The 13,410-nt window shown below is 40.8% G+C and overlaps 1 pseudogene across 1 annotated transcript; it reads left to right on the top strand.

Annotated features, from left to right (window-relative positions):
- The first annotated feature begins 2,185 nt into the window (after nucleotides 1-2,185).
- LOC102456214 (toll-like receptor 8 pseudogene) lies at nucleotides 2,186-12,904 on the top strand (annotated as a pseudogene). Its single transcript, XR_016348343.1, has 2 exons — nucleotides 2,186-3,500; nucleotides 7,553-12,904. The product of XR_016348343.1 is annotated as a toll-like receptor 8 pseudogene (transcript).
- The last annotated feature ends 506 nt before the right edge of the window (nucleotides 12,905-13,410 follow it).

The following is a 13,410-nucleotide window of genomic DNA, read 5'->3' as shown; positions in this document are numbered from 1 at the left end:
CATTATTTACACTGGGAACACATTTAAATACAACATTGTTACTGTGATTTACAGTGATCGCAGTGAAAGAGATAGCTAAGAGTGGAGCATAAGTAAATTCAATCCATGCACTTAGTGAATATATGAAAAAAAATGTTTATACAATCTAGTCTGAGATGGACAATTGACAATATATTACACGGTAGTTCTTCAAACTCACCTGGCCAGAGCTCTGGCAATTAAATGAGAACTGTGAAGATAAATTGACACGCTCTGTGAAAACAGCACTAGTGAATAACTGTCTGACACAAAATGGAGAGTAGTTAATTTAATTCATAGACTTGACTGACTTATGGTGGGGTTTGTGCTAGGAATTTCACAGAGTAGTTAGACTGTGTTTCATGCCAATTGTAGAACAGATATCCACCATAAACACAGCTAATACTTTGAGAGTAACAAGGTATATGAATATATTGTACTAGAAGATTTACCCCATGTTGCTTGGGTCCTTAACTCAAATACGTTTTGTTTTTCTTCATTTAAATTGTTGTTCTGGGGTAGAACTGAGGATGAGAGTACCCCAGGGAAAGAGGACAACTCCAGCCCTCTTTCACTGCAGCAGGTTGGAGACAGGTGAGAAGTGTTCAGGACCATTGTAGCTGCAGTGGGGGAAGGGTGCAGGGAGCCACACAGACACAAAAACAGCCAAACTCTCTGAAATATCTAGTAGATAGCTGTTCCCTTCTCCACCCCTGCTGCCCCAATGAGGTTATAGTTATTCCAATCCTCATCCCCTGTGGTCATTCTACAGCATAACTGTCCCTCCTACCAGACCCTTCCCCTTTCCATTGTATGAGAAACAATCAAATTTCATGCACATCCCTTTGTCCTGGCATGACCAAACCCCTAATCTTGTTTTAAGATATGGTAAGAGGAAGCTGCATACCAAATTTGATGGTTCTAGCTCTTACCGTTTAGGAGTTCTTGAACAAATGGACTCATAGACATCAGATGCACAAACTCTCTCAAATATATATAGTAGATATAAGGGCTGTGTGCTTGGTACATATTAATGAGATATAATATAGAGATCTGTGGATTCAATCCAAGCACCCTCTCTCATGCAAAAAATTTTAAATATCCTATAGAACAATATTTATGCCTATTAATCTTTTGGCAGTTAATGTGTTCTTTCGCTGGTATAAAACCTTATGAGCAGGGGCAGAGGAATACCAGCCAAGCAGCGGAGCAATAGAAACCATTCATGGATTTTAGTGCCAGAAGAGATCATCTAACCTATTCTGACTTCCTTCATAACACAGACCATTGAATTTCACCCAGTAATTCCTACATAACTCTATAGCTTCTGCTGCTAGCGCTTATATTTTAGGCAGCCATCCAAACTCAATTTAAAGACTTCCAGTGATGGAGAATTCACCACATTCCTAGGAAGATTTTTTCCAATATTTAAAATCTTTTGCACGAGAGTGTCCGAACATAGCTTGAGTTTTGTAAGGTTTTCTCACAGTAATGCAGAATTTCCACATAAGTGCATTAGTGCAGCAGCTGAGATTGTACTAAATTCCACAGTCTTTATTATTCCTCACTTTGGCTATGCTACATCTTAAATCAATATAAGTTTTTGATATATAACTGATATAAGTTTATAATCAACATAAGCTCAGGAGTTTGAGTTAGGCACTGCTCTTATTTTTTAAGTTATGGGTGCCAGGGAACAGAAAATATGCCAGATTAGGAGATTAGTAAAGGTAACTCAGATACTAATCATAAAGCATCCATAGGTTGAAATTAGTTTGCTTAACCTATTTGGCAAACAATTACAAATAATGCCTACATTTGTAGAAGACATGCAAAAGGTAACTGCATTTATCAAATATATTATTTATTATAAATTGTTTTCTAATGCTACTGAAGCGCACACCTAAATTTGATTAACAGGTCTGGTAGAATTTTCATGACCGTACACAGCATTGTACACAGTTTCCATTAAAAATAAGTAGTCGTGTGGCATCTTAGAGACTAACAAAAATATATATAGTATCATAAGCTTTCATGGGCAAAACCCACAAGCTCATCTGAAGAAGTGGGTTTTGCCCAAAAATTCATGATAATATATATATATATATATATATATTTGGTTAGTCCCTAAGATGACACAGCACTACTCATTAATTTTAAAGTTACAGATTAATACAGCGATCCCTCTGAGAATTTCCATTAAAAATGCCTTCCTATATGCCTGTACAGTGTGTAGCACAATGGGTCTTCTGCCTAATTAGGGTTTTTGGGAATCACAATAATAGAAATAATAAACAATGGTCCAGGGGGCAGCTTTTGCAATCAAAATGGACACCTTTGGATGAATTGAGCTGTTGTGGAATCAAAGTTCTCAGCTTCTTGTTTAAGAAGAGTACATTACATCACTATTTGAATGACTCTTGGCCAGACAATGCTTGAACAGAGTCATGTCTGTCTCCCTTGGCTAGAGGAAGAATTGCCATAATATAGAGTCTACAGGCTGACGGATAAGTAGAGAATGCAAGTTAAGTAGCGCATAAAATGTTGCCTCCTCCAAAGAATCTCTCTTGGCAAAAAAACAAAACAACCTCCCCATCCCCCCTCCCCCACAGATAATGCTATGACAGACATTCAGATTAAACGTCAAATGAAACAAATCTTCACTTCCTAACTAAGTAATTAATTTTAATACCGCTCTCTTTTACTTCCAGGTCTTTCTTTCTCTTTTGTTGTTAGTTTTGATGTGTTATTCTCATTTTTATGTCTAATATTGTTTGGCTTTTCTACTATTGCTCTTTAGTCATACTCTTCTCTTTTATAAATTCCTGACAACTAATAATAATTTCTACATATAGTTAATTGCTACCCCGATTGTGCTTTTAAAGAATATCCCAAGTACAGTAACTAGTCTATCTTAGCAACATTCCACAACAATTGCACAGGAGAGGAATGAAGAAGAACTTCTAGTACAACTAAATGGGAAATTTATGTTGGCAGAAGGTAATTATCCAAACTGGAATTCAGCCAGGGCACAGGCACATACCCATAGTTTTGTGGACTAATTCCATGTGATGTTTATCTGACCATATCTGGTCTGCACCTTGACGCCCCTCCGCCACATCGGACACATTTCCTAATTTTTTGTTCTATTTTCTCTTGAGCTTCCTCTTTACCACCCCTCCACTTCCTGTTTTGTGGGGGGTTTGTGCAAAGAAAAGCATGTGCTCAGCATTAACACTGGAGTATTCTCTTTAATCATCATAACACTTTCCTTTGTATTTGCTTCAGAAGGTGACATATTTCATTCCAATCCCTCAGTATGAGACATTTTATCTATACTGCTTAAAAGGATGTCCTGAAGTCAGATTTTTGTGCCAGTCTACACTGTAGAAGACCACCTAGGAAAGTGCATATTCTTTTTACTGTATCAGTACTCTAGAACCATCTAATTAGTTCCTAGTGTTGAGACTTCATTTCTGCAAGTAAGTGATTAAATCCTCCTGCTGAATCTCATGGATTAGTAATTCTTTTTTAACACAAATGTATTTGACTATTAGTTTCTCTCTCGCGCTTTCTTTTTGGGAGCTTGTTGTGTCAGTGTGTGTGTGTGACAGAATAATATCTAGGCATATTTACACAGCAGTATTACATATTGTTATTTCTCAGGATATACTTTTTGTTATTTCTCAGGATATGCTTTCATCATGTTTGTAATGTAGATGATTTGTAATATAGCGTCTATCCTTTCTTAACAATACTCAACTGATATTCGACATCTCTCCTAATCACCTGCTCTGTGTGTATGTACTCAGTTACATACACTCATACTAAACCTGACATCAGGAGAAATGTAAATATAAATTGAGTATTGTATGCATGGTCGGGTGGTACTCAAGGCATTAGAAAAGGTTCAGAGAAGGGCAACTAAAATGATTAGGGGTTTGGAATGGGTCCCATATGAGGAGAGAGTAAAGAGACTGGGACTTTTCAGCTTGAAAAAGAGAAGACCAAGGGGGGATATGATAGAGCTCTATAAAATCATGAGTGGTGTGGAGAAAGTGAATAAGGAAAAGTTATTTACTTGTTCCCATAATATAAGAATGAGGGGCCACCAAATGAAACTAATGGGCAGCAGGTTTAAAACAAACAAAAAGAAGTTCTTCTTCACATAGCGCATAGCCAATCTGTGGAACTCCTTGCTTGAGGAGGTTGTGAAGGCTAGGACTAAAGCAGGGTTTAAAAGAGAACTAGATAAATTCATGGAGGTTAAGGCCATAAATGGCTATTAGCCAGTATGGGTAAGGAACGGTTTCCCTAGCCTCTGCTTGTGAGAGGGTGGATATGGATGGCAGGAGAGAGACCTCTTGATCATTACCTGTTCGATTCACTCCCTGTGGGACATCTGGCATTGGCCACTGTCGGTAGAGAGGGTACTCGGCTGGATGGATCTTTGATCTGACCTAGTTATATTCAAGGCCTTACGCATAGCCAGATTCTTCAATGCAGGGGAATTAAACTCAGATTCTGCTCCAATCCTCCAAATTTGGTTTGGACTCCTGAGAATAGACAGTGGTTCATCCTCCAAATCAGTGACTAACAAAGTGAATCTGCTGGAAATGCTGCACCATCTGCTTGAAGTATCTGGACAAGGTTTTTAAAAACATGTGTCTAAAGCTAGATGGCTAAAAAAGGGGCTTGTTTTTTCAAATGTGCTGAGTGCAGCGCCTCTCACTAAAGTTAATATCAGCTGCTAAATGATCAGCGCTTTTGAAAATCAAGCCACATTTTTATGAGTGTCAATATGGGCTTAGAAGTTTAATTTTAAGCCCCTGTTTTGGAGATTATTGCCTTTGAGCCTCTGTACTCATTTCAGGTCCCAGCTCCCTGTCAGCATGGCTCCCATGGATGTTACTAAGAACTAATTAAACACACAATAAAAACAAGTTAAATCTTAAGATTTGTCTCTCTGTGTGTGTATGTGCACCAGAGTGTACTGCATGATAGGATTTTCTAGTATATTTTTCATGTTAAAGAAAAAATGCAAAACCTCTGCCATTGCTGAAGCACCCCTTTATCTCCCTCCTGGTTAATTAATGGACCTACTTTCCTACAAGCATTTCCAAGACAGAGGAAAGCAGTTACTAAGCAAGGACCAAGGGGTCATCACAGAGAATTGCCTGAGCCTGGAGTTCTCAATACAGTGCTGAGGCTTCAAGGGCTATGTATAAATAGGGGAAATTCAGGTAGAAGTGGTGAAGTGATCTTGCCTCTGTAAACAACACTGGTAATATTGCAACTAGATTTCCCTTTTACTTGTGGTGTTGACCTTTCAAAAAGGATGAAGAAATACAAGAGAGAGTTCAGAGGAGACCACAGAAAGAATCTCAGGGTGGGAAAACAAGATTTCGGGTGTGAGGCTTCAAGAGCTCAACTTTTTCAGTTTATTGAAGAGAAGGTTGGGAGGCGGCTTGATCACTGCATCTAGGCTCCTGCCCAGGGGAAAAATATCTGATAGTGCCAGGCTTTTCAACCTTGCAGACAATATCCAAGAGCTGGAAGGTGAATTTAGACAAATTCAGCCTTGAAATAAGACGCCATTTCCGGGCTGTGAGGGTGATTAAACATTGGAAAAGTATAACAGGGTGGTGCTGAACAAGCCACCACTTGGAGTCAAGACTTACTAGATATCTTCTAACAGACTTGCTTTAAACTAGATTCTAGGATACATTCTATAGCTGGTGTGGGTAGAGGTCAGTTGTGGAAGGTGGGCCTGGATGGTCAGGTGGTCTCATCTGGCTTTGGCATCTGTGAGTTCCCTTGTGGGTAATGGGATTGCCTACACTGCCATCAATAGGCTCACCACTCTTGTAGTTCTGAATTAAGATAACGAGTCTAATCAGATCTCATGCTTCAGGGCTCCAGCTGGTTGCCTGCAGGGATCAGGAAGAATTTGTTTTCCCTGATACACAACTACAATTGTAATGTATCACTTTCCTCTGAAGCATTAGAGACCAGCCATGCTGAGAGACAGAATACTGGCTGGGGTAGACTGGTGCTGTGAGGTGCTATAGAGAATCCCCTCTCCTAGATGCCTGGCTAATGTGTCTTGCTCATGTGCTCAGGGTCCAGCTGATCATCAGATTTGGGATTTGGGAGGAATTTTCCCTCAAGTCATTGCCAGTGACTTGGATTTTTGTTTTGTTTTGCCTTCCTCTGCAGCATGAAGTGTGTGTAGCCTGTCAGGATCATATTGGTATTTCTCACCTAATTAATTCTAAGACATTGCATAAGTTGATTTCTAGAGTTTCAGAGGGGTAGCCGAGTTAGTCTGTTACAGGAAAAACTTAAAAAACAACAATAGACTAGTAGCACTTTAAAGACTAACAAAATATGTAGATGGAACCATACGCTTTCGTGGGCACAGCCCACTTCTTCAGATGATAGGAGTGTTAGAAGTTCTTGGATCTGGACTTCTAACACTCCATTGTTTTTAAAGTTTTTCTTGATTTCTAGAGTAAAGTATAACTTTAATTTGACCACTTAACACATATTAAAGACACACTGCCACGTCTTACTAGACTGGTGATGTTAACACATGCTACCTAATATGTGCTAGCTAAGACTCTTAAAATCCTCATCTAAATAAGTTTTATTATGATAGGAGACACAGTGCAATGGAGACATCACAAGAGCCAGTGGCAGGGAGTTGAGCAACCCCATCCCTGCCCACTGCACTGGCTCCCAGGCACATCACTCTGCTTTCCACCACCAGAGTGTGGGGTCGGTTCCACTCCTTTCCCTAAGCCTCTTCCCCAAGTGATGCAGCTAGGAGCTGGGGGAGAGGAGTGGGCTGGGGCCAGGTTGCTTCACTTCTTGCTGCTGCTGGTGGGTGTGGTCCTGAACCCTGCTGCCTCCCTGTCCTGCCCTGCCCTGTCCCTGCTCCTGCTCCCCAGAGGTCCTGCCTCTACAGGGGCCCCCCATAAGGAGCTGTGTACAGCACAAGAAATTGTAGGGACAGTCCCCGATGGTACAGTGGTCTGACCTCATGGAAGGGGATGGAGCAAAGATTGAGCAGGAGGGCCTGGGGTCTCTGAAAAAATTTAAATTAAAATAGGCACCCTCAAATCGCGGAAGTTTGAGAACCACTGTGCTAAAAACATATAATAAACAACTCTAAGTAGTGATTAAACAAAATCAGGGTAATGGTTATAACTGCTCAAAATCTGATAATTTCCTTCTCCCAAAAGAATTTAAAAGAAATTTCCCTCAGAAATAGTGTTTTCTGGTTTTTGTTAAAAAGTAACTTATTCCATTTTGGGCAGTGTGCAGGGTATGTAACAAAAGTAATAAAATAACTGAAATGATGTTGTTGGTAATTTTTATCATCCCAAATTACCTGTACACTATACCAGTAGTAGTTTTGTTTGTATTTTTGTTGTTTGGACACACATTTACTATGTGAAATATATGCATGTGAAAAGCACTTTTCATCGACAAGATATAACCATTAATCTGCCTGTTTCTTTTTAATTAGGTAAACATGGCTACCATGACCCAGAACCTGTTTTTCCTGCTACTCTTTATTCAACCTGAGATAGGTCTTTCCACTCATCATCAATGGGTTTCTAAGGACTTACCTTGTAAAATAAAAGCAAAACAGAACAGCTCCTCAGTTCTCCTGAATTGCAGTAAACAAAAGCTGAGAGCAGTCCCTCAGGAAATATATGCAAATGTTACTGGATTGATATTGTCTTTCAACTGGGTTGAAGAGCTTTCTAAAAAGGATTTTCACAACTTTAAGGACCTTACATTTTTTCAATTAAACTGGAATTGGCACGTTAACCCAAAAGAATCTATTTTTGATTTGTCTCCAAAAGCTTTACAAATAGCAGATGCAACTTTTTCAAACTTAAGACACTTAAAGGAATTACAACTTAATGGCAATCAGCTAACCAAAGTGCCAGCAGGGATTTCATCTAGCATAACTTCACTAAGTCTAAAGACCAATAAAATTGTTACTATTGGGAAGAATACTTTCAAAGAACTCACAAGACTGAAGGAACTATATTTGGATGAGAACTGTTATATTGGTAATGCCTGTGAAACACCTTTCATGTTGGAAGATGGGGCTTTTTCAGTCCTCACCAGTTTGACTGTTCTGTCACTTTCCTATAATAACTTGACCTGGGTGCCTCCCAAACTGCCTGTGTCCCTACAAGAACTTTATTTGAGTCATAACAAAATAAAGAATGTTGGTCGAGATGATTTTAAGAAACTAGTTCATCTAAAAGTTCTTGATTTAAGTGGCAACTGTCCAAAATGCTTCAATACACCTTTTCCATGTGAACCGTGCACTGGAAACTCTTCCATTCAAATACATCCTTTGGCTTTCCAAAATCTTAAAAAATTAAAGACTTTGGTTCTATCCAGCATGTCACTCACGAGCGTACCTGCTCTTTGGTTTCAGAACATGCCAGAGCTAGAGGTGCTGCACCTTGCATCTAACTTCTTACAGAAAGAAATTGCTACTGGAGAGTTCTTTCAGAATTTATCTTCTTTAGAGGAACTTGACCTATCTTTCAACTACCAGAAACAAACATACACAAGGTATCTAACCCTGTCACCAAACTTTTCTTTACTAGTATCTCTAAAACGATTATATATCAAAGGTTATATTTTCAAAGAATTAGATACACTGCACTTGAAACCTCTCTTTGCTCTGAGACAGCTAACTGTCCTTGACCTTGGGCTAAATTTTATTAAAAGAGTTGATTTGTCTGTTTTCCAGAATTTTTGCAACCTCACAGAAATATATTTGAAAGAAAACAAAATATTCCCACAAGCAACAGAAAAGAGTGGTTTTTTAAAACCATTTGAGAAAGAGGACAATCCTCCTATCATATATTCTGATAATATAAAGCAATCATCTTACTTCCTTAAACAGCTTTGTACCTCATATGGGAAAGCCTTGGATTTGAGTTTAAACAATATCTTCTTCATTAACCCAAATCAGTTTAAGGGCTTTGGGGATATTGCTTGTTTGAATTTGTCTTCAAATGGCCTTGGCCAAGCTTTCAATGGCACTGAATTAATCTATTTACCTAATCTCAAATATTTAGATCTCTCATTTAATAAATTGGATTTGACTAGTTACTCTGCATTTAAAGAATTACCTAACCTTGAAGTATTAGATCTTAGCTACAACAAGCACTATTTTCTAGTGACAGGTTTTGCACATCAACTACTATTTATTGAAAACCTTCCTAATTTAAAAATTTTAAATTTAAGCTGGAATGACATTTCTGCACTAACAAAATTTGAACTAAGGAGTGACTCCCTTCAAAAACTAGACTTCAAAGGAAACCGTCTTGGTCTCTTATGGAAAAATGGAGAAATGAATTACATACATTTATTTAAGCATTTAAAAAAGCTGACCCATCTTGATATCTCATACAACGGACTTCGAAATATCCTTTCTAAGGCTTTCCAAAATCTGCCTCACAGCTTAACCGAATTGTATATAAACAACAACAAACTACATACCCTCAGCTGGGAAACTCTTAGCTACTTTAAGTCTTTGAAGTTGCTTGACTTAAGTCAGAACAAATTCAAGGCTGTTGATATCCAGTACAACTATACACAGTCCCTCCAGACTCTGCTGCTACGGAATAACAAGATTTCCAGGATTGACTTTGTGTTGCCTGAGAATGTCAGCAACCACCTGTATCTGGATTTGAGTTACAACCAATTGCAGGTGTTAAATCAGTCAACTCTCTTGTCAGGAGTTATGCAACACTTGAAGGTTTTAAAATTAAAAGGGAATCCATTTGACTGCACCTGCAAGAACAGTAACTTCATAAGGTGGATTCAGAAAACCAAAACTCCAATCTCACAAGTAGGAAGAAATGTCATTTGCATGATCCCTGAGGACCAAAGACAGCATAGTGTTCTCTTGATTGACCTGCATGCTTGCATTCTGGATAGTGTAGCAGTAATATTATTTTATATATCTTTCCTCACTGTTATTAGCATTATGATGACAGCAGTTACCAAACACTTATATTATTGGGATATCTGGTATGCTTATCATTCTTGTATGGCAAAAATAAAGGGCTATAAGTCTACAGCCATAGACAAAACTCTCTATGATGCTTACATAGCCTATGACACTCAGGATACATCAGTAACTGACTGGGTAATGAATGAACTACGGTTTCATCTAGAGGAAAATGGCAACAAGCACGTTCTGCTTTGCTTGGAGGAAAGAGACTGGGAGCCGGGAAGGGCTGTCATTGACAACCTCGCACAGAGCATCCATCTCAGCAAGAAGACAGTATTTGTTCTAACTGAACGATATGTGAAAAATGGGAACTTCAAAACTGCTTTTTATATAGCTCTGCAGAGACTAATGGATGAGAATATGGATGTGATTGTCTTTATTCTACTGGAGCCGGTGTTACAGCATTCCCAGTACCTGAGGCTGAGGCAGAGGATCTGCAAGAGCTCTATTCTTGACTGGCCTAAGAATCCACATGCTGAAGGCCTATTCTGGCAAAGATTAAAAAATGTAGTGCTCACTGATAACAGCACACGAGATGATGGGGTGTACAGCATTTAGAGAGCAGTTATAACAGCTTCTTCGGTTCTCGAAAAGTAACTCATGATTTTTCAGTTCCTCAGTGTTTGAGTGCCAAATTTTAAAGGGCTTAAAAGAGTCCTAATTTTCAGAGGTCAGAAGTGTTCAGCATTTTCTGAAAATCAGATTGCTCTATAGCATCCCTTGCCAGACAACCAACATCACTGGTCACCGTTGAAATCTTAGGCTGGTTTTCTGAAAGTTTTATGGGGTGTCTTTATGGTAAGCATTAGGGTTGCCAAACATCTGGTTTTCAACTGAAAGGCCTGGTCGAAAAGGGACAGGATGGCTCCACTTGGCACTGTTTATAGTTTAGCCAGCTGCCTGGCTCCGCGCAGCTACTGGAAGAGTCTGCTAGTTCTCTGCTGCCCTTAAGCACAGGGGGCTCCACATGCCACCACTACCGCTAGTGCCAACTCAGCAGCTCCCTTTGGCTGGGAATCATGTCCAATGGGAGCCGTAGGGGCAGTGCATGCAGGTGTAAGGACAGGCCACACAGCCTCCTGGAGCTTAGGAGCCATGGTAAGCTCGGCCGGGATCCCAAACTCCCTCCTGCACTCAAACTCTTGCACCCCTCTCTCACCCTGTAGCCCAACCACTTGCCTCATCCTGAAACCCCTTCTTCCACCCTAAGCCCCTCATCTCCTGCCCCACCTTACAGCCCGAATCTGCAGCTGGAACCTTCACCTTCCCACACACACTAAAACCTGTGGCCCAGCCTAGTGAAAGTGAGTGAGGGTGGGGGAGAGTGAGTGACCAAAGGCAGGGGGTGAACTAACGGAGGGCAGGACCTCAGAGAAGGAGCAGGTCAGGGTCCAGGATAGGGCTTTTTGGTTTGTGAAATTAGATATTTGGCAACCCTAGTAAGTACTAATAACGTAATGTACCTGTTACACTTCTATATTCATCATTACTAGGTTACTAGGGGGCTGCTCTCTCTGCTTGCTACACTTGCCTACTCCCCCTCTCTGGCCGCTTTCACTTTGCTGAGAGAGCCTGTTGACACTGATGACGTGATGACGTCATTCTGTCGCCTGGCAGGAACATTCTGTCATCCAGAAGGAAAAACTTTTTTTTTCTATAGAGAGAGGGAAAGTAAAATAACACATAAAACCATGGAGACAGAATTAATAACATGTACAAACTTGCTGCATGTAAACTATATTTTTTCTTTCTATTGCTATATTTTTCTGTAGTGGAAGAATGTTTATCTTCTAGCAAGGCAATTTTTGTTCAGATATTCATTTTTTCAGTATCTTTATATTTACAGACAATGTATTTATTTGTACTTTTATTTCTTGGTGTATTTATCTAATATATAAAGGAGAATGTTTGTATGTTTGTGCGCCAATAACTTGGGCACTATAAGATTTGCCACAACCAAACTTTGCATGGGATAACCTTTTATCCAGGAGAAGGTTCGAAGGTACTTTTGGCAGTGTGGGGAGAAGCAGCTTCCTGGGGGAAGCGGCGGGGACAGTCACTCACTAAGGCCAGTGACGGAGGTGCGAGGGAAGGAGAGGTGCTCCGAGCGGCAGCTGCCCCACTCACCTCTACCAGGCCGTTCCCCTGCGCAGGCGCATCCGGGGCGGGGGAGCCCCCTCCTCCCTCCTGCCCATGATGTCACTCGGCCTGGGGCCCTCCCCTCTGGCGGTAGCTGAGGGTTGCCGAGCGGTAGGCTGGAGTTCGTGGCCGCCTCTAGGGGGTGGTTGCGGGCGCAGCAGGGTGAGCCTAGAAGGGAGGCGGTGCTGACGGTGGTGCTGGGAGTGGCCCGGGGTCCAGCGCATCTTCCTGGTCACGTGGCAGGGAGCATCTTCCTGCTCGGCATGGCCTGTGGAAGAGAGAACCGCCCCCGCATGGCCACATGGTGCAGCAGGTAGCGGGGCAAAAGTTTCAGGGCAGGCGGTGGGGTCGTTGCTCCTCATGGCACCTGCATCCCCGGGCATGAGCTAGGCTGCCCCACCCACCCTAGGTCCTGTGCTCTCCCTCTCCCTTCCGCCCCTCACACAGGGCACCCCCAGCAGGACCCCACTCCTGCCCCCAGCAACGCCTGGTAACTCAAGCTAGAAATTAATATAACATTCTCTTATTAAATTGATGTTTACATAGTAAATGCCTCAGAATGTTAACTATTTGGGGCTTGGGGCCTGCTGCATGTGTGGTGTGTTTAATTCTTTGGCAAGCATAGTATATGCTTATGATGCCATATTAATAATAACATGAGAAATATTTTATGGAGTTGATGGCTTTTTTGTATCATTATGTTATTCAGACATCTGTCACTGCATCATATTTTTTCTGTTATACTGTTAATAAAGTATCTTTTTATACAAATATATTTGAGTCATATTAATGTGTATCTGTTACATCACCTCATGTTTTAATGATAGCTTCTGTCAAAGGTTTTCTGTAAATGTGTGTAAATGGTTGACTGGGTCCAGAAATACATGTGAGGACCGGCTTGCCCCAATCCTGTCCATCAGGATTTTTCTGGTCAGCACGGGGAGGTGAAAGCAGCCTATCATAACTCACCATTAGAATGGGGTGAGACAGGTGCTACTTTGGATATTTTGAAGAGATCTGTTCATGTGCCAGTTTATCACTATCCTGACATTTTTATTTCCGAGCTATTTGAGTGTGCTGTGACTAGTGGTGAAAGTAACTTAAACTTTCTTACAGGTGCTGTCCTATTGCAACCTGGGTCCCTGCCAGCTCTTTAATTAGCTCCCTGTTGGCTTCTGCCACAGCTCAGCCAG

Source organism: Pelodiscus sinensis, chromosome 1 (genome assembly GCF_052426305.1).
Source record: "Pelodiscus sinensis isolate ZL-2025 chromosome 1, ASM5242630v1, whole genome shotgun sequence".
NCBI classification, from domain to species: domain Eukaryota; kingdom Metazoa; phylum Chordata; order Testudines; family Trionychidae; genus Pelodiscus; species Pelodiscus sinensis.
The sequence above is the reverse complement of the archived record's forward strand: the minus strand, read 5'-3'. Positions and strand labels throughout refer to the sequence as shown.